At 38.0% G+C, this 26,455-nt stretch overlaps 1 protein-coding gene across 8 annotated transcripts in view; it reads left to right on the plus strand.

The window, feature by feature from the left end:
- The first annotated feature begins 12,029 nt into the window (after positions 1-12,029).
- The window catches only part of FAM135A (family with sequence similarity 135 member A), a 136,169-nt gene continuing 121,743 nt past the window's right edge, over positions 12,030-26,455 (plus strand). For 3 of the 8 annotated variants that reach the window (XM_055134702.1, XM_055134701.1, XM_004605887.2), the window contains exon 1: positions 12,030-13,210. The gene's annotated coding sequence lies outside the window, so the exon portion shown is untranslated. The remainder of the gene's footprint in view (positions 13,211-26,455) is intronic. The other 5 variants (XM_055134705.1, XM_004605886.2, XM_055134704.1 and 2 more) reach the window with 4 other exon arrangements.

The raw sequence follows: 26,455 nt of genomic DNA on the forward strand, positions 1-26,455 counted from the left end.
TATGAAATTATTCAAAATAATTTATTATTATTTATTGTTGCTTTTCATAGAGAGGCAGGCTGACCAGTAATAGGTACATGGGGTTATTCAAAAGTTAATTCCTTCCTGCACACACACACACACACACACACACACACACACATCCTAGGTAAAAAACTGACATTTTTTTGAAGTCTTCAAAATCACTCTTTCAGTCTCTTCTATTTATTTTCCTGTTCAAAGCAAGTACTGTCCTTCAATCATCCTGCATTTCACATTCTCTTGTTCTTCTAACTTCTGATGTCCTGAGTTACAGTGGCTAGTTCCTGTGGAGATGCATATAGCAGCTAACAAAGCAAAGGAAAAGAGATAGACTTGTCACTCAACCCAAAGCCTCACTTTTCCTGGCACACTGGTTCTTGTCTCTTACAAGTTACATCCTGTCTGTGGACAGACTGGCCCAACAACAGGCTGATCTGTTGAAATGAAACTTGCAGAGGACATGGGGAATGGGGAAGCTGAACTGCAAAATGAATTTTCAAAGAAGTCAAAATATATCCCCTCAGATTTCTATATATAGGGGGCTGGAGTGATAGCACAACAGGTAGGGTGTTTGCCTTGCATGCGGTCTACTCAGGTTCGATTCCCAGCATCCCATATGGTCCCCCGAGCAATGCCAGGAGTAATTCCTGAGCGCATGAGCCAGGAGTAACCCCTGTGCATCGCCGGGTGTGATCCAAAAAGAAAAAAAAAATTTATGTGTACTCAGGCAAATCTCCATTAATTTTCAAATGATATTTGTTCTAGAGAATAGAAATATTAGCACGTGGTGGAAAAAAGAAACCTTTACTAAAACGTCTTTTAGATATACGTAATGAACTATCATTGTAAACAATTGAGATTATCTCATAGCCAATTTAAATGAAGTCATTAGCATATAGAATCATTGCACACACACATATTAAATTGGCATGAAATAAGTAAATTGGTGAAGTTGAAAAGAGACACCCAAAGGTTGCAGAGAAATCATTCCTATATACATCTAATTTTACATATGAAAATATTTATCATCTTGATTCAGAATAGAATGATTTTAGTACTATTTATGGGACCATTATTTTGTGTATTACTATTTAGTCTGTGGAAAATTTATCGTTGGAGGACTGAAAAGATACTCTTTATTAATATTTCAAAGTATAATTTATATTCTGAGGGAAGGAATGAGAAAGATTAGTTCCAAATATCAACTATTAGTACTTGTAGTGGTAATTTTATTTAAAAAGTAAAATATTTGGAGGTACTAGTGGTATTTTAAAGTTCCTGTTCTGGCTTTGTGTCCAAGATTGTTTTGGTAGGGGGGAATGGTCTATAAAACTATAAGTTGCTAAATTTTTACTAAATTTACTACTTCACTTATTATAGTAATTTACTAGCAGTCTTTTTTTTGCTTTTTTTTTTTTTTTTTTTTGCTTTTTGGGTCACACCCAGCGATGCACAGGGGTTACTCCTGGCTCTGCACTCAGGAATTACTCCTGGCGGTGCTCAGGGGACTATATGGGATGCTGGGAATCGAGCCCAGGTCCACCGCATGCAAGGCAAACGCCCTATCCGCTGTGCTATTGCTCCAGCCCCTACTAGCAGTCTTAATTTCAAAATGTCCCCCAAAATAATTTTTAACCTTATTGCAGAAATGTGATATTGTCACTGTCATCCTGTTGCTCATCGATTTGTTCGAGCAGGCACCAGTAACATCTCTTATTGTGAGATTTATTGTTACTGTTTTTGGCATATCCAATGCACCACGGATAGCTTGCCAGGCTCTGCAATGTGGGCACAATACTCTTGGTAGCTTGCCGGGCTCTCCAAGAGGGGCAGAGGAATCGAACACGGGTCGTCCGCGTGAAAGGCGAAGAAATGTGATAGACATGACTAAATTTGTTGTCTTGATAGTTATAATAGTAAAAACACTTGGACACCAGACTTTTAATACCAGTAACTTAGGAAAAATGAATTTACATAAAATTATATCATCTTATGTGAATATATTTCTCTAAAAAAAAAAGCAGGCTCTGGAGAGATAGGTCAATGACCTAGAGTGCATGATTTGTGTACAAGGGGCTCCAGGTTTCATCTCCAGAAGAACATCTGGACTCCTGAGCACCACTAGGAGTGACTTATGAGCAGTAAGCCAGTAGTAGCATCTGAGCATCACCAATATGGTCCGAAAACCAAAATAAATGAATAAAGAGCAATGATAATAAATAAAAAGATGAAACATGCGTTGATTGTTATAATGTGCTGGCTAAGTACTAGGCCAGCATTGGTATGACTTTAAGTTACATAGCAGTATACAAGTAACTAAATTTAGCTGGATATGACATATTGAAAATTTGTTGAGTTACTTGATTTTCTTTTACTAAGCAGCACAACTCATTTAATTTTAATTTTAATGTTTATCTAATTGGTTCTTGGCCCACACCTGCTGTGCTTAGGGCTTATTCCTGACTCTGGGCTCAGGAGTCACTCCTGGAGCTATATGGGATGCAGGGGATCAAACCGAGGTCAGCCAAGTGCAAGTGCCCCACCCACTACACTATCTCTCTCGGGTCCCAAACCAGCACAGTTCTTGATTCACATGTTCATAAAGCAAAGACAATTTTCTGTATGTTTCTCTTATATGAGATGTGTTTTCTTATAAACTTTATTTATTGAATCATCATCTGCCTCAGGCTTAATCTAGTGCAGTTTCCGAAGGACTGGTTTAGTACTTTTACACACCTTAAAATATTTAAAATGCAGGCCACTCATTTAGCATCCCAGGTGCCTAATGAGTCATGTTCTTCTTCTCAGTCAAACGAACTGGATATCAAAGTCTCCTTTATCTTTCTGGGTGGATGCAAAGTCATTAAGCTTAAATATGCCCTTTGCCAGGAGGCTTTAGGGTTGGGTTTAGTTATTAACTTTGTGAGCCTCCACCCAACTAACTATTCTAGGAAATAACTTGGTGAGTCAGATGTTTTTTTTATTAATATTTCAGCAAACCAATAATCTACCCTAAGTAATACTGTTGGAAGTGGAATGTTCCAGAAACTATGCCATTGTATACATCTTCATTACTACAAAAGCATCATGTGTAACTAAAAGATGCATTGTTAACAGAATCATTTTCTGTGTTTTGTTCATTTTTTAAAAACACACTGCCTTGTTTATTATAAAAGGTGGACAAATTTTTGTTACTTGAACTCTGAAGAGGCTATGACCTCATTGTAAAGCACAGAACGACATTCTTAACTTTGACAGTATGCAAATGGGAAATCAGAATTGAGAGACTGTGATAATTAAATGCAACAAAAACTGAGCAGTTCCTCCTTCCCCTGGAAGAATATTAACCATACTGTAAGTCCTGATCCAAGTACCACAGACAATTTTGGTCCCAACAAAGTCATATTAGATCCCCTGTATTATTGACCCCCAATTATTTACCATTACTTTACTATTTCACAGATTAAGAAATGTGGAAAAGTAACTTGCCCAGAGTTTCACAACTGAGTCAAAATTTAAACCAAGAAGTGGCCAGAGAGATAGTATAGCAGGTAGGGCATTTGCCTTGCACATGGCCAACCTGGGTCTGGTCCTCCACACCCCATACTGTGCCCTGAGTACCACCAGAAGTAATTCCAGAGTTCAGAGCCAGGAGTAACTCCTGAGCATCGCTGGGTGTGGCTCCAAAATAACAAAAAATAAAATAAAATAAAATTTCAATCAAGATATTGTTTGCTCATTTGTTTTAAAGTGCCAAAAGTACTAACAAGGATATTTATTCCCAAGTTAAATAAAATCACAAGACACATGCATATCTAAACTTTTATTTATATATATATGTAACTTGATCAAAATTTTATCATTTAAAAATAACAAGCTTATGCAAATTTTAAGGTAAACATTACATGACAAAAAATAACCCAGTAAAAACAAAGCTAAAATTCATAAACATTATATTCAATTCGATAGGTAATATTCCAATGAAAGTCACAAGGGGAAAACCAGAGATAAGACATTTAGATTTAACAAATATGTGTTGTGAGGATCCAGGTGTTCATTATATTTCTCTCTAGATTTTTACATATGTTTTACATAGAATTTATTTAGGAAAAGATGATCATTACCTATGTAAAAGTTCTGACTATAAATATAGTTTATCTTTCACCATATGCACTTTATTTATTTATTGTTTTGCTTTTTGGGTCACACCCGGCAATGCACAGGGGTTACTCCTAGCTCATGCATTCAGGAATTACTCCTGGCGGTGCTCAGGGGGCCATATGGGATGCTGGGAATCGAACCCAGGTCGCCCACCATATGCACTTTATACCTAACTCCATAGGTACAACTCAAAATAAAAGGATATATTAGAGTAAAAGAACCTGCCTTAAAATCATTTTTCTAGTAAAATATAAAAAGACTCCAGGATTAGATGATTTTAACAATAAAAATTTTAAATAACATATAGTACCATGTAATAAAATACCATGTAATTAAAATACTCTGTAATAAAAAGCTTCTAAATTTATTTTATAAATGGAGTTCAGATGACAAATGTAAAGAAAAAAATAGCAGGGGTATCTGGGAATAACATAGTAAAAGAATGGAAAATGAGGAAGAAAATTAAACATGATATTATTTATAAAAATAAATGGAGAAAATGTTAAAAGAAAATTTTCTAAATTGAGTTAAATATATAGTAAAAGAAGTTTAAATTCCACCAAAGAAACTTTACTCATGAAACAGAGGGAAAGATTAATATAGGTAGCTAGAGATAGAATACATGGTACTCATAGGTCAAAGAAGAAAATCTTAAGATATCAAAAGAATGAGTAATAAATTGAGTAAGTCTTTTTTTTAATACCCACAGTAAACTCAAGAGCAAATATATTTCTTAAACATGATAAAATCATAACTATTATGTTGGTTAAGGGATCACTAGTTACTATCTGACGAAAGCTTGGCATCTCTGTGGTTTAACTGGATTTTCCTTAGTCCTTTGATGTCCGACCACTGTTAGTGTCAAGGATAGAAGGAGAGGGTGGTTTTAGGTGAGTAATGTGTGTGTGCTATCCACCTAATCATTAGAAGGGTCCTGATGACAATGGTGCTACCATCTTCAAAACATGACCATAAGGCTGCCTGAAAACTAACACATCTAACCAGGAAACTGAGAATAAAAAATATCCTACACTGGAAACTTTTGAATAAATGTTAGATCTGGAAATGGCACCCGATACTTCAATTAACATCTCACTAGTTAAAACTTCATCACACAGTTGCTTCTAAAAACAAAACAAATGGGAAATGCGATGTGTGTGCCAGGAGACTAGAGAAACAGGTTTGACTCCAGCCTCTGTGGAGTCTATGCTTTGGCCATCATCACACAGTCATTCATTCTTCTTCCCACACAGAGCTACTGAGAAGGCAATGCAAAATTTTATCCAGTCTAGTTCTGAATAAGAATCTCCAAATGATGAACGATTCTCCACATGGTGAGTATGATGTCTAATAGTTCAGGAAGGTATGAACTAAACTGAAAATTATCTGGCTCTCTACCTTCCTAAAACACAAACACATATTACTTAGATGAAAGGGAATTCTGTGTCTTATATATAACTATTTTGTGACTTTCATGAATTTTTACTGTTACTTAAATAGATTGTATGCATCTAAAATGCCCTACTGTTTTATCAATTTGGAAATAGTCTTTATAATAACAACATTGATCTCTACTGGATACCAGGTAGTAGTACTCATCTCTGCAAAAGCTGCCTTAAGCTGTCTTGGCTAAATACTTTGCCTACTCCAGTACCTTTCTGCTGTTTCTAACAGTATTACCAGGTACAGCCTTTATAAGCCTAAGAAATCTACACTTGACCCTAGAATTTAAACAAATGAATTTAAATGGTAACAGGGTTGAATTTATATTTTAGAAAAACTATAAACTGGAAGAAACTAATACATGGAGTAAACTGAAAATTGAACAACAGGGTGACCATTTTGGAACCTTGTTATTATTAGTAAAACAAAATATGTAATTTTAAAGAAATTATTTGTTTTAGGAAACTTAAACATATCCATTCAGGAATATCAATTTTTTATGTTTTGTTATATGTTTTGTTGTGATAGTGAAGAGGAGCTAAATATTATCTTCACTTAAAAAGATCTTCTGACATTAAATTTTACACTCTCAGGATTTAGGGTATAGCACAGTGGTTAGAGTATGTGCCCTACATGTGCAAGGTCTGGGTTCAATTCTGGGACCCTCCATCCCCACCTCCACAGTTTTTTTCTAGAGAGAACATTAACTGGTATGGAGTGGGAAAGGGAGATTATTTTAAATGGCACAGATTGAAATCAGGGCCTCACAAAGGCTAGGTATGTACCTACCACTTAAATCATGTCCCCACACACCCAAGATTTTATACTTTCTTTGTATATGTAAGAAAGCAGAACCTTTGTTTACAAAGAAGTCATTAAAGATTTCAAACAGAACATAATTTTTATTGCCTTATTAATATCATGCATCTGGCAAGTCTGAAAGTAATAAATAATTTAAGGTCTTTTTAAAGACAATGAATGAGTCCTGTTTGAATGTTTTTTCCTTTAAGGTTTAGACTTTTAGTTAAATGTTTTCTTAGCTGGTATTTTAAAAAAAAATAGAGGTCACATGCTGCAGTGCTTGGGTAGGGGGATATGAGATGCTAGGGATTAAATTAGGAAATCACATGTGCTAGGCATGTGCTCTACCTATCACTTAAGCCATATTATTGGCCCCCTTAGCAGACACTATTAATGAAATGTTTCATTAAGTAAGATAAGGTATGTGAGAATCTAAATATTAACTACTATACTTATTGCATCCTGCTTGTTGCAAATCACTATACCAAATATGAAGAGCAAACAATTTTTTCTGCCTTAAACATTATTTTAGTGAAGTAAAACTTATTTACATAAATTCAGAGAAATATGAGGGAAAGGAGAGGAAGAGAGAGATACAATTAAGAGAGAAAAACAAACTTCTCTAGAACAGACATATGAAGCATTGTGATGGTCTTGTAAATATAATCACTATGGAAAGATTTGGGCTGGAGTGGTAGCACAGCAATTGGGCGTTCACATTTGACGCGGCCAACCCGTGTTCGACTCCTCTGCCCCTCTCGGAGAGCCTGGCAAGCTACTGAGAGTATGGAGCCCGCACGGCAGAGCCTGGCAAGCTACCCGGTGCGTATTGTATATGCCAAAAAGAGTAACAATAAGTCTCTCAATGAGAGACGTTACTGGTGCCCACTCGAGCAAATCGATGAGCAACAGGATGGAAAAATTCAAGTTCCAAAATTATGGATAGTTTGTTCTAAATAACTGAGTAGACCAAACTAGATGCCAAAACTTGACTATCCACCTCCTCCCAGCTTGATGAAATGCTCTGAGAAAACGTCAGAGACATAAAAGACATCAAAACGATTGATCAAACTGACAAGGTTACTTACATACAAGAATCAAAGGCTAAAAGAACCTATGATATTAGCATCCAGCTCACAATACAGATGCAGCAGTCAAGAACTAATGGTTACATGACTTGTTAGTGTCTCAATGACACCTGTACAGTTTGAATACAGTTTCCCAGAATAATAAAGTAATGGTCATTCCACTTGATTACATTGAGACTAGAATAGTCTTCCCTGTACAAAGTTGAATTGCACTTTATTTTTGCATGTGCACATAATTTAACTCAAACTACCACTTTATGAAAGTATCTTCTTTTCAGGGGGTTGGGCCAGTGGTGTTAAGGGTTTATTTGCATTTCTGTGCTCAGGCTGATTCATAATTGTGCCCAGAAGACCATATTTGGTGCCAGAATTTGGGGTCAGCCACTTGCAAAGCAAACACCTTAATCTCTGTAGTATTTCTCCAGCCCCATGAAAATATCTTTGAGAGAAAAGGGAATTGTAAAAAGAAATTTCCAATCTTTAATCTCTTGGTAGCAACTACAGTCTAAAGAAAAAAATTTCAGGCCAGAGAGATAGTTTGTAGTTTGTGGGTAGTTTGTTTGCCTTACACACTGATCTGGGTTTGATCCCTGGCATCCCATACGGTCCCCCAAGCACCCCCAGGAGTAATTCCTGAGTGCAGAGCTAGGAGTAACCCCTGAGAATTGCTGGGTGTGACCCCAAAACAAAAACAAAAACAAATTTCTATGTATTTAGAATTTTCTCTTATTTTAATGCTAACAGGTAAAAAAAAATCAGAGAGAGAGAGCGAGAGAGCGAGAGAGAGCGAGCGAGAGAGAGCGCAAAAGGGAATGCCTTGCCACAAAGGCAGGATGGGGTGGAGGGAATGGGGTGGGGGTGGTGGGAGGGATGCTGGGACCATTGGAGGTGGAGGATGGGCACTGGTGGAGGGATGAGTACTGGACCATTGTATGACTAAAATGCAAGCACAAAAGTTTGTAAGTCTGTAACTGTACCTCAAGGTGATTCACTAATAAAAAATTTAAAAATAATAATAATAAAAGGTAAAAAAATCTATGATAGCTATATTTTTTATTTTTAAACCATTTAAACTGTTATAGCAGTATACCATAAATCAGATCCCTTGTAAAAAATACAAATATATTCCTCACATCTCAAGGCTGAAAGTCCAAGATCAGGTAAAAGTAAATTCAGTGCAGGTGAGAGCCTACTTCCTGGTTCACCTAATGTTTTCCTGATTGCCAGATTTAAGTATCCTTTGAAGATATAATGGGAATAATGAATAAAACTCCTATTTCCTAATACAAATAAGCATTTAATTTTATGTACCCAAAGTAGTTAGCAACTGTTACACATTTAAGTAAATGTAAGAATAAGCTTCCCATTTTTCTATGAACAAATATGTGAAATAAACACAATATCGTATTTCCTTTTCTATTATACTCCCATCAATATTTCCTATGTAAAAACTAAGAAGTAAATATATTTTTTCCTGAAGAGATTTTAATACATGATATTAACTAATTTTTAATTTTCTAAGGCCTGAAAATTGGCACTTTATATATTGCTTTTAATACTAATTATGGGTATATAAATATCCTACTATTATTCATACAGAATCACCTATGTAAACCTATCTATATTTCATCTGATTACCAAGTCTCATTACTTCTGATAGTGATAGAGAAATGTGTCCTCAATTTTACTTTGTAAGACCTTTACAATAATTTCAAAACATCCTCAAGAAGGAGCTTTTTATTATAGTGCCTGTCTTACAGATAAGAAATTTTTTTTAAAAGTTATGCAAATGTATCAATCAAGCTATTAAAAATATATTCTAGTTTTTAATTACGTGCTGAATTTATGAATAGGAAAATAACATATGCCATTAGGCCTAGCACAAATGTTATGTAACATTTTTTTTTCCCATTAACATACAGGTTGACTCAAAATTGGGGAGAAGGCTGAGAACATAATTCAAAGGACTAGTGTCTATGCTTTGCATGTAGAAAGTCAGGGTTAGATCCCTAAATTCTGCCGTGAATGACTCACAAGCATCAAGACAGGAGCACTGTGTGGATCCTCATACCCCCTCACGACCACAAAATATGGAGATAGAAAAAAGGAAGTTTAAAATGAAATTTCTAAACAACCTTAGGCACAGCACAATCTGATTCCATCGCTAAAAGAATACAGGCCTAAGAGACCTAACAGTTCTTAAGAGAATCTCAAGATTATACAGCATGCACAGGTTTCTAGAACTAGATAATCTGACAATTAAATCAATGCACTCTACTCTCTGGTCATCCAAATGTCAGGGAACACAATTTTTCTAATTTTAAGAAATTATTTTATGTTCTACCGATGAACAAATCCAGGAAGCTTTATCCAAATCTTTAGGTTCATCCATTGCTCCTTTTATGTATGATCTCTCAAACAATATTGTGGCTATTCTTTTGCTTACTTTTTTTTTTTTTGGTCTTTTTTTTTTTTCCACACCCAGTAGTGCTCAGAAGTTACTTCTGGCTCTGCACTCAGGAATCACTCCTGGCAAGCTCAGGGACCATACAGAACAACAGGGATCAAACCTGGGTCAGTCACATACAAAGCAAGGACCCTATCTCCTATGTTCTCTCTCCAGTACCTAGTCCATTAAAAAAAAATTATTATTTTGCAGGCTGGGCATTGAACCCAGGTCTCATGCATGGAAGTGTGTGCTTTGTAGCCAATATTTACTCTTTAGCACAATTTCTTGGGGGTGTAGGAGTTGTCAATTCTTTTCCACCAATAGATTTTGAACTGCCCAAGAGTTGGGACAAACTCCTCTTAATCCTCTCCATATCCTAGTTACTGCTACAGTGCTTGGCACACACTTAATGGATGGTTGAAATGATAAGTTTGTTGTTTATATATTTGAAAAGTGCTGAATGTATCTTTAATGTATTCACCACAGGGAAAAAAAATGGGTTCTGTAATATGGTGGTGCTAGCCAGTGTGGGACAGTTTGCAATATACATGAGTAAATGTACCCAAATATCATGTCAATTATCTCAATAAATCTAGGTGGCAAGGTAAATACAAGGTGAATTGATCTGAATTTCCTTGAAATCTTTCAAAGGCTATGATCTGACTTTTGCTTACTTCTCTAGCTCACATTTCCTAGTTGTGGCACCTTTTTTTTCTTGGTTTTACTTTTGTGCAAAGATGCTTTTGCAAGGGGCTGGAGAGAGTCCAGAGATACTCACTTGCTTTAAACACGGGTGAGCTGGGCTCAATACCCAGAACCACTTATGGTCCCAGAAGCACTATCAGGAGTGACACAAGACCACAGAACTAGGAGTAAGCCCTAAGCACCAATGGGGGTGACCGAAAAAACAAAAAGAAAAAATACTTCTTACTTCAAGTTACTTTTTTCCCTTCTTTTACATCCTCCCTTTACCCCCATATATTCTACTTCATTAATTCGCATTTTCTCCTGGAACTCTTTCCTGACACATGACATTTCCCAACTTAAGTTTAATTAATGCTCCTCCTGAGCTGTGCTTCCCTGTGCACTACTTAATTCTGCACTATAAACATCATAAGTTAATTATGTATACACCCCACCTAAGTTGTTTCATTCATGTTGCTGTCCTCAAAGGTCTAGCACTTAGTTTACAATGTGATTTGAATAAAATGGAAACACAACAGAGAAGGAATCTTGGCTTTAAGAAAAACCTAGATGCAAAAGTGTGGATAATTGGATATTTAGTACGTTTTCCTTTGTGACAGAAATTAAACAGAAAAAGGCATTCAATTTTTTTAGGAAACAATCAGATTCACAAAATGAGTGATGCAGACATGAAATAAAGTCACAAAAGAGTATTTGGCTACTAAAAATTAAGATTAGGAATGAGGAAAGCATAAAATTTGTGCAAATGCTAATAGATTACCATAGCCGGGGCATTTCCAATCATGTTAAAAATACAAAATGAAGAAAAACCATAAACTAAATTATATTGAAACATGCACTCTTATACAGCAATTTCACTCCAAGCTATGTTAGAAGATTAGAAAAACACAAATTCCAAAGGTTGTACAGATTCCGGCATTCAGTGCAGCTCTATTTACAATATCAAGATATGGGAACAACTCAAATGCCCGCCAACGGATGAGTGGATATATCATACATACACACAATGAGAAACTATTTAGCCAACAGATGGCCTCTTAGCATTTCCAACAATATGTGGATGGATAATTATGGTAAGAAAATATAATGAGAAGAATTAATGCTGGGTGATTTCACAAGGTAACATAAAGAAACCAAACTAACCTATTGGATTCTGAAGATGAAACAGGACGGAGAAAAGGCCCCAAATTATGCTGGAGGGATACTAGTGCTTTGGAGGGCATGGTATTCCCTACATTCAACAAACACCCGATGAGATATGGAATTGTATGTGTACACAACGTTGCTCATTATATAACTTCAGCTAGAAAAAAAAAATAAAATAAAACCAAAACCCTGCCCTCTAAATGGTGTAGGTACAAAGCACCGCAATTACTCCAAAATCCATGCACAAAAGCTTTTTCTGCAAATTCCAATTTTTATTATGGTAAAATACATGCAACAAAGGCGATTGTTTTAACTACTTATAAATCACAATTCAGTGCCCTAAGTATACCCGTTTGTTGCTCGCTACATCCACAACCACTATTCACCCTCTTTATATATATCCTTCCATGAAATGCTTTAGGAAGAGACGGGATTAGATTTAGAAACATATGAGTGAAGTGCATAACTCAAAGATTATTCTTTTTATTTTGGGGGGCCACTCTCGGCAGTGCAAGGCAAACGCCTACTCGCTGTACTCTCTCAGGCCCCCGGATTCTTCTCCACCAACCCGCAGACCGTGAGCTTCATTCAAAAGTCAAGACTTCGTATCAGTCCCGGCTCCTGCGGGAACCAACCACCAAGTCCTAATAAGCACGCAGCATGGACGCCCCCCAAACGGCCAGCTAGATGAGTCGCGCAGGGACTCGACCCTCTCGGGGACAGCAGACAGGGGGGAAAAGGAACGAATAAAGAACGAGGAAGGGCGCCGCTAACGTCTCAGCGCTCTTCTCGCCCTCCTCCGCTTCCCAAACCCTCAGACAGAAGCTTCTTCGGCTGTAGATTCTTTCCCTCGAGCCCCCAGCGCCGCGTTCCGTTGGAGCTCGCGCTCTTTATTGACGCAAGCCTCCCGTTCTCGCGGGAACTCGGGAGCGGGAACCGCAGAGGGCGGACAAATCTCTCCAAATCTCAGTTAGCGTCGGGGCTGGAACTGGATCTGCCGCTGAGACTAGGCAGGCGGAGGAGGGGCGGGGCGCGGAGCCCCGGGGGGCGGGGCCTCGCCTGCGAGGGGGAGGGCCTACGCGGAGGGGGGGAGGTGAGAGAGGGGCGGGGGCGGGGCCGCACGAACTGGGACCTGTTGATCGCAGGTAGCGCCGCCGGGCCGGGGCTCCCTCGGGGCCGACGCCACTGCGCATGCTCGCTGGCCGCGCCGGGCCAGTAGCCGAGCGGCTGTGACGAACCCGCTCCTCAGCTGCGGTGGTTGCGGTGGCTGCGATGGCGATGTGAGGGGGCCCTCAGGCGGGATGGTGCTTAACCTGGGGAGGGCCGACTTCTTCCAGCAGGACAACGAACTCCTCCGTCCGACAGGCGGTGGAGGAGGCCGATCTGGGCGAGAGAGGTGAGCCTCTAACTGTCCTCTCCGTCTCCCCCGCCACCGGCTTCCGACACCCACGACCCCTCCTCCCCCGGTCTCCTTTTCTCACGGGCCCGGCAGGAAACGGCCTCCTCCTCCTCCTCGTCCCTCAGCCGGCCCGGAGGCTCCGGCCCCTCGCCCGGCTGCTCCCGGTGTCCCCGGTCGGAGGCTGGCCCCGGCTCGCTGAAGGTCGGTGGGGTCGGCTGTGGCAAGCGTCCTGCGGGTGACTGGGGGCCGCGCGCCGCGCTCGCCCTCCGCGCCGTGGCTCCCCGGTCCCTGCGGCTTGTCCCTCGGCCAGCCCGGCCAGAGCCCGCGCCTCCGGTCTCCGCAGACTTTGCGTGCCCGTCGCCTTCGGCTGCCTCCCGGACGCCCCGTCGCGCTCTTTGCCTCCTTTCCGCACTTCGCCGCTTTCCATCCCCACCTCCCACGTGCCTCTCGGTCCCGAGGGTCACTCGAGTTGAGACCGTGGCGTTTTGGCGGCTGCCCGCGGTCTCGTGGCGTTCTCGCCGGGGTAGCCCCGAGCTGGCGCTTCCTTGCCCCGACGTTCCCGACCCTTGTCCGGCTTCTCCGGGCTCTGCGCTCCTTTTTTTCATCCTCCCGGTACTTCATCTCCGCCCCCTGTCGTCAGTTTCGGAGGGATCGTGGGGCTCTAGCCAGACCGCGGCCAGCGCCGCGGCTTCTTCTTGCCTCCCGGGACCCCTCCCTTCATCCTTGCTCCCTGGGTACCTACTTCACCGCTGCCGGGCCAGGGGTACCTGTGCCTTCCAGCCTCTTCCGTTTTGATTGCTTTCTTCCTCTCTAATTTTGATTTACAGCTCCATCCCCCCCGCCGCCCGCCTTCTAAAATTTGTTTGCAGAAATCTCTTTTACTTTGTTGAGTTTATTTAACTTACTACTGTGCTCTCAAGAGTTCTAGACTCTTGCTTCGTCTTCTTAGTTCAGTTTACAGTTCAGTGAAGTCTCTGTCTTATTTCTTCGCTAATTGAAAAATTACTTCAAACAGAAGCAATGGATCTGTTGAAGTCACTGCTAGGAGCCCTAGTTTTAGGAGCAAGAATTATGTGTACCTGACATGCCAGGAGAAGCAATTTGAGTGGAGGCTTGGTGTGAAGTATAACAGGGTTCAAATTTGTTCAAGGCTGACCTACAAACATAAGGTTGAGATGTGGAAATATTGGTGGCCCTCCGGAAGATGTAATTAAGATTTAATATTGAAATAAAATTTAAGGAAAGTATTTTATAAACTTTGTTCATGATTTTGTCTTACACATTTATTGTTGCAAGTGATTGCATCATTTTCCTGAGGGTCTCTTGGCTTAATGAAGCTAACAGTATCTTATGTACAGAATTCGTGTTTTTTCTGGAGGGGAATTATGTGAGAACCAACATATTATATTTTAATTGGGCAGGAAAACTTTGTAAGCAGTTTTGGAAGTTTTATTTCCCCATTTTATAATCAGGATTTGGCTTCCTTAAAACTTTTTCTTCTATGCATAATAGTATGCGGTAGTTTATGTTACATACACGCCCTCTTAAAATTTTTTTTTGAACAAGTAGCAATTATCGTGTATTTTAGGAAGTGATGAATCCCTCAGATTTTTTAATTTTTAAAAATGATTTTTTTTCCAGTGCAAATAGAGATAACTGTTAAGTAAGCTGCCCCGCCTCTCAAAAGCAAATCTTTTATTTTTAGGTAACTGTTTATTTAAAAAGCACATGCCTACAAATTCTTGTTGATATTTTTAGTCAGTTGGCTCTGTGCTCTTTAAAATTAAAATAAGGATTCATGGAGTATAGCAAGCATAGAACTAGAAGTAAGATTTAAACACCTATGATGACTCAGGACATTACTTTGTACGAGTCATTTAACCTGTGAATCTCAGTGTCTCTACCTGTAATCTGTCACTGGGAAAACAAGCCCGACTAATTTAAACCTTCTTAGGAAAATCACAGGCAGGCAAAAAAATACTGCTTTTCTTTCTTCCTTTTTTAAAATTTAAGCTTTTTAGGGTATATATGAAGAGTGTAATTGAATACCTAAATTAAATTTTTTAAATTTCAGACTTTTATGGAAAGTCTGGTGCAGTGTGAACTAGTTTAGGTTAGTTAATGTTTTTATACAGTAAAACAGATGTGACATATTCAATATGTAGAATAATTATGCCCTTTGCCAGGATTCAATAGGAAAAGGAGTTTTAAGAATTAATACATTTTGCTACCTTCATAATTTTCTGTTAGCTCCAGACTGCTATTATAGAATCCTGATATTTGGGTTATTTAGAGGAAAGGGCAAGTATGTTCTGTGGTTACTAGTTGTTTTTTCTTTCTGCAGTTTGTCAGGAAGAAAGTTTAGAAATGAATAAGCTGAATGGTGGTTCAGAAAAAAAAGCGTTCTTAATAGACCAGTCATTTTCCAAGAAAGTTCTAAAGCAGACATTGTTAATCTGGCCTAGATTTTTCAGAATAGAGTGGGTAACTCCACCCTGGGTTTCACCATTAATTTTAAATGATGGAATATTTTTTTAAATAGTACTTTAATTGGTTATGAGTGATGTGCTAAATTTAAATTTTTTGAAGTAGCCTGTTTTCTTAACAGAAAAAAAATATTTGTCAGGCATATTATGCCATTTAAAATTATCTCTTGGTGTCTAGAGAGAGTGGGTAGGAACTTTACCTTAGAGGTGGGTGATCTAGGTTTGGTCTCTGGCACCCTGTATGTTCCCCTCAAGCCTACCAGGAGTAAGCACCAAGCATGACTGGGTGTGGTCCAAAAAACAAATGTCTCCTGCTTGGATAAGCTTATGTCATTCCAGTGCCAATTCAATCATCTTTATGAATGATAGAAAACATTTTGAAAAAATTAGTCTGCAGAGAATCCATAATACTGAAAGTGTTTATGCATTATGTTGTCAGTATAGATGTCTGTCATTGATAGTATTATGCGACATTTTTGTTAATCGAGAAACGCTTTTGTCTTTGTTTTTGATTTGGGGGCCACATCTGGCTGTACTCAGGATTTCCTCCTGGCTCTGTGCTAAGGGAGCATTCCAGGCAGGCTCTGGGACCTTATGGGGTGCCAGGGATTAAACCTCACTCGATTGTCCCCATGCAAGGCAAATTCCTACCCTCTTATACTATTGCTCCAGCCCCAATCTTTTATATATATATATATATATATATATATAAAAGATATATATATATATATGTGTGTGTGTGTGTGTGTATATGAAAATATATGTGTGTTTTTCTATATATATGAAAAACATATGAAAAACAATTCTTATATACTTTCAACTTGGTGTATTCATTGAATTCCCTAAAGTCGAATTTTAGGATACAGCTGCCTCATTCATGATTGTTCTAGAACAGTGGTATGTCTGACACCTGCTTTTTTTTTTTTTTTTTTTTTGCTTTTTGGATCACACCCGGCGATGCACAGGGGTTACTCGTGGCTCTGCACTCAGAAATTACCCCTGGCGGTGCTCAGGGGACCATATGGGATGCTGGGAATCGAACCTGGGTCGGCTGTGTACAAGGCAAACACCCTACCCGCTGTGCTATTGACACCTGCTTTTGATGTCTTCAAGTTCCTAGTAAATAGTGGTAGGATTTTAAGTATTTTCCTTTTTTTTCTGAGCTTTGTTTCTCTGATCAGAAAACCAGTAAGATGAAATATTTTAAGAAATTTTGATCAGATCTCTAAATTTGGTAATAGATGATTGATTCTTTGTCTTCACAATAGAAGTATCTAGTTTGTGGTAATATGGGCTATACTTACAAAAAGATCATATCATGAATCAGCATGATATAATAAAAGATATTCTTTATTATGTTACTGGAAAGTTTATTTTATGCTGTAGATATAACCCTGAAAATTTTGTATGGACAATTCTTTATGTATTAAATCCAATTTTCTTTCATTGTTTTTCATATAATCTCAGAGGTGACTTTGATGAGCAAAAATCAGCATTTTTTAAACTTTATTTTATATAAGTCAACCATGGAAATACTCTCAAAATTAGGTGACTAGTGTTCTTTGTATGTTATATATTTTGTGGGGGCTGTGCTTCCTAAGCAGTGCCCAGGCCCCCATCGGCAGTTATCTGCCAGCCTGGCTAGAAGTGGTACATGCATGCAGTGGCCTGAGGATGAGGTATTACTCAGGTCCTGCAATACCAGTGAAACCCGTGATCTGTGGGGCTGCACCGAGTGATGCTTATGGGACCATGTTTAACTAGGGTCTAACCAAATTTGTCTTGGTTTAATCTAAGTTCAGTTCTATGTTTAGGCATCACATTTGTATTGGACACTGTTGACTCCCAATTTTATAAAAATTAGAAATAACTGGCTCTTTAAAACTAGCTTTCATATGTGCAGATATGAGGAGACTCTGAGAAATGTGAAAATCTCAGGAATAAATGCTCATTACATGAAAAATTAATTTATTAAATGCTTTTCCATTAACATTGCATTCTGATTTCAGTTTTTCTTTTTGCAGAGTTATACTTATTTCATTGTTTGATGATGTTTGAACATGTTTCCTATAGCAGTTCAAGTGTGGACTTTAGAATTATGCAAGTTTAAGCGCCAAGGATTGGTCCATGGTTGGACGCCTGCCTCAAGGGCTGGGGGAGAGAGCAATTGGGATAGAGAAAGGACCACTAAGTCAATGATGGTTGGAAGGGAGATGGGTGGGAAATGTGTGTGGAATGTGTGCTGAAAGTAGACAAAGGATCAAACATGATGGCCTCTCAGTATCTGTACTGAAAACCATAAGGCCCAAAAAGGGCGGGGGGAGGGAGTTGGGGAAGAGAGAGAAGAGGAGGGAAGGGGAGAGGGAGAAAAGTGCCAGCCATAGAGGCACATGGCGGGGAGAGGAGGTTGTTGCATGAAGAATAAAGCGGATATTTGGTCATGGGAAATGTACACTGGTGGAGGGATGGATGTTTGAACATTATATGACTGAAATCCAACCACAAAAACTTTGTAACTGTCTCACAGTGATTTAATAAAAATAAATTTAAAAATAAAAAAAGAATTGTGCAAGTTTAAATGGTTTGCCTTTTTTTTTCTTTGGTCTTTTTTCATTATTTCCTGCTTTAAGCTCTTTAGTTTCCTATCTATGAAATGGGAAAAAAGTAATTTTCATGTTTTTGTGAGAATTAAATAAAACAGCATAGTTAAGGCAGCTGATGTAACATTCCCCTTCCTTTCCTTTCCCTTTATATTGTTCTCTTGGGGTGGGGGCGGTGGTTGTCATGCACACTTGGTTGTGCCACTTTTCAGACCTTATAGGCTTTAGTGACAGTCCCAGTTATTACCCACTTGGTTGTGGCACTAGGGATCCTAAATGTTAGTGTTGCTGAATTGAATTGTGCTTATTAGTGCGTGTGGAACAGTTCCGGGGCTGGAACTCAAGGTGTCTCACTGGTATGGCAGGTATTTCATCACTGAGTTATCCCAGGCTGCCCTCAAGTTTTTGTTGTAGTGAAGCAGGTAGTTTTTATTGAATGAAACTTGCTTAGAAACATGTGACAGGAGAGAAAGAGAGAAAATACGTGTTGAAGAGAGTACCTGGGCTTCTCCCAAAGTGGAAATAAGCAAGCAAAGAATGAGACAGGCAGGCAAGATGCATGTTCAAGGGAGAACACTGGCTTGAAGAGCAAGACCCATTTTTTTTTCCTTTGAGGTGTAATTGACATATTAGTTTCAGGTGTACAAGACAATGATTCAACATTTGTATATGTGTAAACTAATCACAGTATTTATAAAACTTATCTTCTTGTGATGAGAATCTTTAAGATCTACTCTCGGCAACTTTCAAATATGAAATATAGTATTATTATAGTGATCATGTTGTCCATTATAGCCTCACTTATTTTGTAATTACAGTTTGTGTCTTTTGTCTCCCCTCAGCCCTCAGCCCAGCATCCACCATTCTTCCTTCCCTTGCCTTTCGAAATCATCAGTCTGTTCTCTACATCTATGAACTTGACTTGTTTGTTTTTAAATGAAGGCATTTTGTATTTTACAAAGATATTCATAGTTGAGTTTCAGAAATACAGTGTTCTATAATACCAACCCACCACAGTGTTCTACTTCCCTCCATCAGTGCCTCCAGGTTCCCTCCCACCCCACAGTCTGCCTCCTTGGCAGGCATGTTTTTTAAGTTTGCTTACTGTAGTTTGAGTCTCATGTTTGCAGCATTAGTTATATACTTATACCATACCTCTACACCAGCAATATGTCTGAGGCCCCTGCTGTTGTTGCCTCCTATTTGCCTCTTACTATTTTCTTTCCTTTTACTCTTTCTTTTGTTTCTTTCTTTCCCTGTCCTTATTTTTATAATCTAGAGCCAAGGGTAATCTACATATCTTACCTTTGATACCTTGCATTCCCTTGTCCTGTTACTCTAAATGCCACATATATGTGATACCATCAGGTATATGTTCTTCTGACTTAGTTTCTTTTATATTCTACATAAAAATAAGCTTACGTAGCTTTTGTTGTTCTCTTATTTGATTCACTTAGCATGTACCCTCAAAGTTCCTCCATGTATTGCAAGTTGTAAGATTTTATTTTTGAGGCTGAGTTGTTTCATTGCAGAATATATCATATTTTCTTTATTCATCCATTGATAAGCACAGATTGTTTCTGTGACTTGACTATTGGAAATAATGATGCTCAGTGAACATAGAGGTTCGTGTATCTTTTTTCAGTTAATGCTTTCATTTGGGGCGGATATCAACAATTGGGATTGCTTAGTTGAATATTTCTATTATAAATGCTTCAAGAATTCATATTGTTTTGTATAATCACTGTACTAATTGTATTCCCATCAACACTACACAGGTTTCTTTTCTCGCTTCTCTTCAGTACTTGTTATTTCTTGTCTTTTTAATAATATTCTTTCTAGCAGATGTGAGGTGCTAGCTAATTGTGGTTTTGATTTGTGTTTCCCTGCTATTAATGGCATTAAACATATTTTCATGTACTTGTTGGCCATTTGTACATGTATTTTTTTATAACTAGTCTAGTGAAAGCCTTTTTTAAATTGCATTGTTTAATTTTTTGAGGTTGAGTGGTATGATATTTAGCATATTTTGATTATTAACCCCTTCTTAGAGATAGCATTTGCAAACAATTTCTTTCATCTGTAGTTTGTCTTTTCATTTTGGTGATGGATTCATTTTCTATGCAGAAGCTTTTAGTTAGTAATGGGATTCTTTTTTTGTTTGGTTTTGCTTTTGTTTCCTTTGGTTTTGGTGTCAGCCATCACTAAGACCCATATCAAAGAGTTTGCTCCCCCTGTATTTCCTACTAGGAGATTTTTGGTCTTCGGTTTTACATTCAAATCTTTATTTCTTTGGTGTTGATTTATATTATGGTATAAGTTTCATTTTGCAGATGAGTATCTAATTTTTCTACCAATATTTACTGAAGAGACTTTTCTTTCCTCACTGTATAGAATCGGTCACTTTGTTACAAATTAATTGACTGTGTATGTATGGGTTTATTTCTGGACTGTTCAATTCCATTGATCTACATGTCTGACTTTATGCCAATACATACTGTTTTTATTATAGCTGTTTCTCTGATTTTGATAGCTGTTCTTAATAACATTGTTTAGGTTTGGGGGATCTTCTGTAGTTTCATACAAATTTTAGGATTGTTTCTATAAAATATTGTTATTGTAAATTTTGTTAGGAATTTTATTGAGTTTTAGATTATTTTTGTGTAGTATAGCCATTTTAGCAGTGTTAACTTATGCAATTTAAGAACATCATACAGTTTTCATTTATATGTGTCTTTCTTTTTTTATCATTGTTTTGCAATTTCAATATATATGTCTCTAATCTCCTTTGTTAAATTTACTCCTAGGTATGAGGTTTTGCATTTATAAATAGGATTGCTCGCTCGCTCTCTCTCTCTCTCGCTCACTTTGTCTCTGTCTCTCTCTCTGTCTCTGTCTCTCTCTCTCTGTTTCTTTCTCTGCTTTGATTTTGGTGCTACATCTAGTGGTATTCAGCAGCTAATCTTGGCTCAGTGTTCAGTGCTGCTTAGGCCACCAGGTAATACTGGGAATCAAGCCTAGACCTTCTACATCAAAAGAATATGTTCCAGCCCAGTGAGCTATCTTTCTGGTCCTTAATTTCTCTTTCTGAAGTTCATATTAGTTTATAGAATACAAAACATTTTTGTATATTATTTTGTATCCCGGCCTGGAGCAATAGCACAGCGGTTGGGCATTCGCCTTTCACGTGGCCAACTGGTGTTCGATTCCTCTGCCCCTCTCGGAGAGCCCGGCAAGCTACCGAGAGTATGGAGCCCGCACGGCAGAGCCTGGCAGGCTACCCGTGCGTATTTGATGTGCCAAAAACAGTAACAATAAGTCTCTCAGTGAGAGACATTACTGGTGCCTGCTCGAACAAATTGATGAGCAATGGGATGACAGTGACAGTGATTTTGTATCCCACAACTCTGTTCTAACATTATTTTGGTGGAGTCTCTAAGGTATATAGGTATAGTCATTTCATTTGCAAATAGAGACACTTCTCCCTTTCCAACATGTGTCCCTTTTATTTCTTTTTCTTGCCTAAAATTTCTGGCTAGGATTTCCAGTAGTTCATTGAATAAAAATGACCATAAGAGGACATTCTTGGTTTGTTCCTAGCCCTAAAAGAAAAGGCTTGGGGCTGGAGCGGTAGCACAGCGGGTAGGACATTTGCCTTGCATGTGGCCAACCCTGGTTCGATTCCCAGCATCCTATATCGTCCCCTGGGGAACTGCCAGGAGTGACCCCTGTGCATCGCAGGGTGTGACCCGGAAAAAAAAAGGCTTAAACTTTTCACTGTAAAATATAATGTTGTGGGGTTGTTATGTATTGCCTTCTATTAAATTGAGGTGCATTCCCACAATACCCACTTTGTTTAACGATATTTTTCTTATAAATAGATGTTCAATTTTGTTAAATATTGAACTATGCATACTAGTTTTATTTTTCACTTTGTTAATGAAGTGTTTTGTGCACATTGATTTGCAGGAATTGAACTATCCTTGAATCCTTGCAATAAGTACCATTTGATTTTGGTGTACAAGTTTTTTAATTTATTATTGAATTAGTTTTCCTGTTATTTGTCCAGAATTTTTGGATTTATATTCATTGATAATAATTTGATACTAGCTTTTCTTCAGATGTTTGGTAGAATTTCAGAGAAACACTCTACTCCTGGACTTTTGTATGCTGAGTTTTTCTCTACTGATTCAGTCTCCATGCTAGTAATTAATACTTTCTGTTTCTTTCTGACTCAGCTCATAAGGCTGAATGCTTCTAGAAATTTACCCATTTCTTTTAGGGTGCCAATTTGTTGGCATATATAATTGTAATAATCTCTTGTGTGCCTTTGTATTTCTATAGTATCAGTTCTAAGACCTCCTCCTTAGCTGCGTTTTCTTTTTCTCCTGCTGAGTCTAGATAAAGGTTGTTAGTTTTGTCTATCTTTTTAAGGAACTAGGTGTGAGTTTTATTAGCCTTTCTTCTTTTGTTGGTCTTGTTTTATTACTCAGATATTTCTAAAATGTTTTGACTTTTTGTCGTTGGTTTTTATTTTATATTGCTTTTTTGTTCTCTATTTTTTGTTCTCTATCAGTAAAAAAACATTGCTGTTCAAAAGATTATTCTTACTGACTTTGAAAAATTGCTTTCTGTGTCTCTAAAAGAGAACAATTTTAACACTAGGCTCTTAAATATTTCTTTAATGTGCATGGTATACTGCATGGATAGCTGTCTATTCTTTTTTCCATTTTGCTGAGTAAGCAGTGACAGCAAAAGTTTCTAGAGTAGTGATTTTCCTTGCATTTCCCTTCTGCTATAATGATTATGATTATCTCAACTTTTCTTATCAGTTTTTAAAATGAGAGATGTCACTGATGAAAGTGGGTGTTGGTTTTTTTGTATGTGAATTTAAAAGAGTTAAAAACTATCTATGGTATCTTTAGATACCACAGTATGGTGGTATCTTTAGAGTCAGACAGGTATTAATTGGCTTAGTCATTTAGAAATATGATATGATCAAGTGAATTAGCAAGCTTAGCCCTTGCAGGAGAGTACTTTTAAATCTCAGCAAGGTATTGGATCTTTACCAACCAAGACAAAAACAAAATGCAATCAAGTAATCAAACTATACTTCAGATACTCAGGCAGAGCCAACTAATGCAAACAACCAGAACTACCCAAGAGAGCAGCTAAAGATGCAAGACAATTCCAGATATTTCTAGATAATTGTTCTCAGTTTATTGCTATAATCTGGGTGAATGAGACTTAGAAAAATTGGTAGCTGAATAGACTTCCCAAGAGAGCATCCTCCTCCTCAGTTTTGCTAAGGAACTTAGCTCTTACAGGAATCTCACTTCACAGTGTTATAAGAATGACATTCTGAAGACTCCTAGGTTTGCTCTTGTTTTGATTATCTTATTTATTCATGAATAGAAAACCCAAGAAAATGGACCCAACAGTAGAGCCCTTGTTTTGCATCTGTGAGACTCTGGATTTGACTCCTAGAACCCCCCTCCCCCCAAAAAAGGTGGGGGGGGAGAAAATATGGACTCCAGAATGACTAATACCTAATATTAAGTGCATTTAATCTACCATGTACTGCATACTTGAACATAACTATACATATTATGTATAATAGTAAAAAAGTTGCTCTTTTCTTCCATTGGTCCCATATCCCAAATGTTGGTTTTGACTCTACGTATCTCTTATAGTATAAGTGCCTCATCTAACTTGAATGTGCGATTCCTTCTTTTTATAATAAGTTACCGTGTCTATTATATGTGACCTTCTTACTACATTGACTGTGAACATTTAAAGATATGTATGCTTTTTTAATACATGGCCCCTACAATGCAAGTTTATTGTCTCATCCAGTGTTCAGCTGAAAAAATAGTAATTTTTCCCCTAAAAACTGGAATAAAGTGAATCTTTAATTTTTTAGAAATAGTATTTTGTTGGCAATATGGACCCTTTCTATGGGATTTTTAAGGGTAGGTAGATTCATAGTGTGGTATCTTTATTCCTATTTCTTCCTAAGTTTGGGCTTCATAGGTTGGGCTTGTTGGTAAACGTGCATACAGGAGACCTGGAATCCATCTCTGACTTCACCCTTCCTCCCTCTCTATTCCCTCCCCTGCAACTCGAAAAGAAAAGAAAAGAAAAGAAAAAAAGATTGGGCATCATATTTGTATTCCAGACTCTTCTGAACCAATTTATCCCCATGGCTGCTTACTTAGGAATGGAATTCAGAAGCTGGAACTGTTGGCTCTTTTATTGATTAGAAAGTGGTTCCTTTATTCCTAGGTTAAAGACTTTAATTTGTTCAATTATTATCCTCAGTCTTAGAAGAAAGAAAAACTTCAGGGTATCTGTTTTGTGTTCATAGTTCAAGTTAAGTCTGTTGTTTAAAGTGAGACTATTGGGGCCCGAGCAATAGCACAGCGGGTAGGGCGTTTGCCTTGCATGCAGCTGACCTGGGTTCGATCCCCGGCATCCCATATGGTCCCCCAAGCACTGCCAGGAGCAATTCCTGAGTGCAAAGCCAGGAGTAACCCCTGAGCATCGCTGGGTGTGACCCAAAAAGCAAAAAAATAAAAAATAAAAAAATAAAGTGAGACTATCTTCGCATCTTTTGAGGTCTATAGTCCATCTTAAGGAACTTCTGAGCTGTGCCCCTTAGTTTCAGACATTTTTATATCCCTTTTAGATTTCTAAAACACTTGTGGATTCAGACTATGCTCAGAGTGGTTAGTTAACTATTTAAGGATCCATGTGAATAATGTGAAGCATCTCCTACATTTTTCTTGATATGTATACCTGGAATCTCTCCTTTGTACATATTGGAGGTCTTTCTGCTAATGCAGTGCACCCAAGAACATCCCTGTAGTTTCAAAAACGGTGCGTAGTTTTTATGAATCTATTACTGTTTTTATGGCAGTTACTGTGTTCTCCAACATTTAAAGAGGTGTTTTGGTATATCCAGACTGAGAGATATTTCATAGAAAATGATACATATAAATAAGAAATTTTTGTAATTTTATTCAAAATAAAAATAAATGGATAAAATTAATTTTTATAATTTTTTAGTTAGGCTGACATATTCAAAATACTGTTTCAAGATGCAACCAATATGGCATAAGGTAATAAGATAATTATATTTTTATGTACTAAGTATTTAGGAATTTCATGTTTTAAATATTTTAAATACAGTGTATAATTTGAGATGATACATTTTAATTAGTACACTTATTTTACACTTACTAAATTCATTTTTAAAAGCTCAGCTTTCAGTCACGCTAATCACATTTCAATTATTTACAAGCCAAGTGTGGTTTGTGGCCTCAGTGCTGTGCTGGACAGAGCAGCTGTAAAACGCCAAGAATATCTTTCAGATTAATCCTAACTTTGTTTCATTGGGAGAAAGGCAACTTTCCCTGAGGTATTAAAAAGTAATTATCAGATTGTTCTCCTTAATGAGGTTTGATGGAAAAATCCTTTGTCATATTTAAAGATCTGTGAAAGGTTTCTTATTCAGTATTGATGTAGTTTATTGTTTGAGCTTCTCTTCAAATTTTGGATTATAGTTTGCTTCTTTGGATTATAGTTTGTAATTTCATCAGCAAAATTCTTTCTTAGGAACCTAGAAAGCAGCCTACTCAAACATACCTCTCAAATCATTCTGTTTAGGCTACTTTGTCAAGACCAGAACAGAATGAACAATTCAGTGCTAAATAAGTCATCTGGTTCTCATGGTGTCAGAAGGTTCAGATAAAAGTCTGAACAGGATTGGGGGCTGGAAAGATAGGAAAGGGGAAAGTGCTTGCTTTGCACGCCTTGCACGTAGCTGATAAGTTAGACCCATGCCAGGAGTGATCCCTGGGTGCAGAGCCAGGAGTAAGCCCTGAGCACCACTAAGTGTGCCACATATACACCATCCCTGCCCCAAAATCATAGGATCTGAGCATGTCAGCAGATTGTGCAGCAGGGCCATGAAATTCACATATTCTAGTGGGTATGGAGAATTCCTTGCAAAGGTGTTATCTCCCAAGTATCATCAAGTAATGGGAAAAATCCCTTTCATCTCCTTTCATTCTTGAGAGGAGAAAGGCTGGGATTTTGCCAGTTTTATGAAAAATGTTTTGCCTCATCAACAGAGTAACATAGAAACCTGTTAA

The sequence above is a fragment of the Sorex araneus genome, chromosome 4, assembly GCF_027595985.1.
Source record: "Sorex araneus isolate mSorAra2 chromosome 4, mSorAra2.pri, whole genome shotgun sequence".
Lineage (NCBI taxonomy): Eukaryota > Metazoa > Chordata > Mammalia > Eulipotyphla > Soricidae > Sorex > Sorex araneus.